General features: G+C 30.9%; 1 long non-coding RNA gene across 1 annotated transcript in view; it reads right to left on the reverse strand.

Annotated features, from left to right (window-relative positions):
• Nucleotides 1–3,730, reverse strand: part of LOC105108798 (uncharacterized) — an 8,826-nt gene that overhangs the window by 4,266 nt on the left and 830 nt on the right. The gene's annotated exons all lie outside the window — the stretch shown is intronic.

Genomic DNA, 3,730 nt, shown 5'->3' on the forward strand with positions numbered 1-3,730 from the left:
GAAGAACACAGGCTGCTCTGCTGCCTCTTCTTCTCTTTTTCTCTCTTGATTTTCTTCTCCTCTCTTCTATTTTCAATTCTGCCGTTACAGTACATGAACCACTTAATTTTAAAGGGGTCAACTGCCTTTCTTCTCAATAAATATGGTGGTTCCACCATCACATGGTGCGGGACCACACACAACAAATCATTATGTACTTGAATAGATGGAAATAAAAATATATGGAACATTGATATGTGGTTAATTAGGACTCCATGGATTTAAATTCAACTTTCTTCAATTTTTTCAATTTTGCAGCTATTGTTTGGCATTAAATTATGCATCAAAAGAATTATAATAAATGGGACTTGGGAGTAACCTTTACAGGAATTTAGGAGTTGATTCAAATTTGATTACTCATCTTATTATTATTTTTAAGAAAGAAAAATATTGAAATCACTCATTTTAATTAAAATCAGTGGATAATATTAACACATTTATGAATAATTTAAGTGGGTTTTATTCATAATTGATTTTGGAGAAATAAACGTACAAGGGGGGATTTCTTCTAACATTCATGTGTATTCTCTTGTACAAAAATAAAATATCCATGCGCGGATACTAAAAAAGTGAAAAATAAGGGTTGACAAATTAATTTGATTATTCAGAGTATTTATAAAAATTAGATATGAAATTAACCAAACCCAATTTTTTTCAAAATTTATTGGATAATCTTTGTTAGAAAATAAACAAAAAACAATTTGATTTAGTTTTATATTTTTAAAACCGAGAAAAACAAATCAAACCTAATTGAACTATTATATAGTTTATTAAAAGTACTAAAATATCCCAACAAAAATTCATTAATCAAAGCATTTCAAAATCAATAGACTAACTAAAGAACTATTAATTAAAATTAGTATTTGATTTTACCAAAAGTAAAACTAAAGCAAATAAAATATATCAGTTTAGTTTTTTATTTGATTTTATTATGTTTAATTTTTTTAGATAAATTGGCATAATATATATATATATATATATTATATATATATATATATATTAAATTCTCACTTTGAAAAAAAAAAGGAGAGAGAATTTGAAGAGAGTATAAATGACTTAAGTTGCCAAACATGTGCATCACGTGCGCCCAAACTATGTCCATGAAGCATGAAATTAAGTTCCAATTGATTTCTTTTTATAATATATAAAAAAATATAACTTCTTAAAGATTATGATTTTTTTTTTAGATTAACGTGGGTGTCCGGGCCAGTTTGCGCGCACCACGACTAATCTCACGGGTCTTGAAGTTAACGACCATGTAAGCCTCCAGTGGCCATCATATAAGCAACCAAGGATTCGAACCTGAGATCACAGAGGGAGCTGTTATGGGTTGGAAGGCATAGAAAGCTAGGCGTGTAAAATTTGTGTGCCTGCAAAGTACGCTTTAAAAAAAAAACGATTAGGGACACTCTAATATCTAAGTTAATTTAAATAAAAAATAATTTTTTTACGAGTCCATGTAATATGAGTTTTACGAGTTACGTAGTGATAATAATATAATTAATTAATATTCGGAGGGCACAAATTCAAGAGGTGTGCCTTCAATTTATTCATGTACTTTTTGTCTCAATGATTGGTAGATCAAGTTTAACTGTATGGAGTGAATCAAACCTTTCTAAAAGTTGGATTGTTCATGGAAGCTTATGAAATGTATTATCCATATGCTTTACTTACTTTGTTAAATCTCATGTGGAGCTCAATTCCAGTTTGATAATGAAAGCTTTGAACTTATTAGGCGATCAAAACTTGTGTAGGAACTCAAATTGGTGACCCACGATAGCTAGCAGTGTGCTACACCGGACAAGTGAGGTCAAATGGGTGCGAGCTTTGTTTGAGCCGTCATGGCCGAAGGGGTTTTACAAGCTCATCATAGCCGAAGTAATTTCAAAGATTGGGATGTGATCGACATCCGTTCCTTGCACTTTCCTCAACTGTTACATGCAGAGAAGGAACCAAAAAAATTAAAAAAAAATGCGGCTGAAGTTGTAATTCTCGGATGAAAAATATTTTAAAAATAATTTTTATTTCTCTTGGATTATCTATCTCTAGCCAAAAAAGTGAGAAATAACCATTGAAAGCGACCAATATAGATCTAATTACGACGGTGAAGGGCTAGTTTTTAGATTACTTCCTCATAGTTTATAAGTCTTAATTTTTCTATTTCTCTTTTGAATGCATGATGTAAAGTTGTTTCAAACTTTAGGGCTTAATTGAGACAAAAAAGAAGTCATGAAACCCTTTCCACCGCTTCAAGCAACAGAGAGTGGTGGAAGGGCTTAATTGAGGCTTTCTTTATGCTTTAAGGGGATGGCTGATTCACACGGGATGGTTGATTCACACGCACAAAGAGAAAACGTTTTGGAGGTAAATTGACCGATCCATAAACTTCAAAGGGTAAACTATTTCATCAACAAACTGGCCATTTCCAACTTGTTACTTCTTCATCCAGTTTTGCAGTCATTATAATCAGCTCGAAAACCTATCCCGAGAAGTTTCTTAGTTGCTAAGTATCAAGACAATCTATATTATAACATTTTTTAATTATATCAATTGAATTTTATCAGGTTAATACTTTTTTAATTCAACTTAAAATTTAATTAAAATCTAGTTTTAAATCCTAATTTTTTAAAATTAACTCATCAAATCCAACCTAATTTAACAACTATACCTGCTATGAGGGATATTAGATATATTCTAATTTGAGTCTTACTGCATGCTACGTACTATCCACAATTATTTTTGTGAAAAATAAAATGGGGTTGGCACAGGGATCATAAAAAAATATATGAGAGTAGAAAGATCAACAAGAAATCTACCTGACAACACATGGATCAGCTGTGAAGGTCATATGATCAGAAGCCTGGGAATCATTGTGCTGATAATTCAAAGCAGTGTAGATTCTAGCAAGGAAATGATCAATTACAAAGAACTTACACAGAATTACATGCATGAATATACGAACCTAACACAACTCACATGAAAAATCCTTCAGGCCAAATAAGAGATTTTCTTAATGCACCGTGTTGATATTCCAATTCAAACTTTTTTTTTTTTGTCAAACAATTACTAATTAAGAGTAACAGTATATAGACGGGAAGACAAGATAAACGTGATACGTGAAACATTTTTCTTTTTGCAGCCCACTTGAAGGGTTTTTTTCGTTGACAGAAAGGAAAAAATGACCCAAGGTACGTGCAATTCAAGTATGCTTCTTAACAAAGAATGAGAGGTTAATTACAGCTAGTGGAGTCTGATTTCACCCTTCGCTAACTAAAGAATCTCCAGAAATAGGTGTATTATGCACAGTAACAATTGCTTGATGTTAAATAATATTTATATAGTCTTATTTATTAAGGGTAAAATAGTATTTTCAGTTTAATCTATATATACTTTATTTGTATTTAGGTTAAGGTTAAGTATTCATAATATACAGATTATTTAGAATTCTAGCCTCCTTTTTGTGTTTGATCTTAATTATTTTAACATGGTATCAGAGCTGGTTTTATAAAATAAAGCTTAATCAATAATTTTTTGGAGTGAGATTTTGTCTTCCGCTTCTGCAAAATTTGGTATTTCGTCAGTTTTTGCAATTATTTTAGTATTTCATCTTCCCTTCAGCTTTTGCAATTTGGTATTTGCGTTTAGTTTCTGCAAATTTGTTTTGTGTTTTGGAGTAATCGTATAGTAGTGA

This window comes from Populus euphratica, unplaced genomic scaffold, assembly GCF_000495115.2.
Source record: "Populus euphratica unplaced genomic scaffold, PopEup_1.0 scaffold403.1, whole genome shotgun sequence".
In the NCBI taxonomy this organism is placed as follows: domain Eukaryota; kingdom Viridiplantae; phylum Streptophyta; class Magnoliopsida; order Malpighiales; family Salicaceae; genus Populus; species Populus euphratica.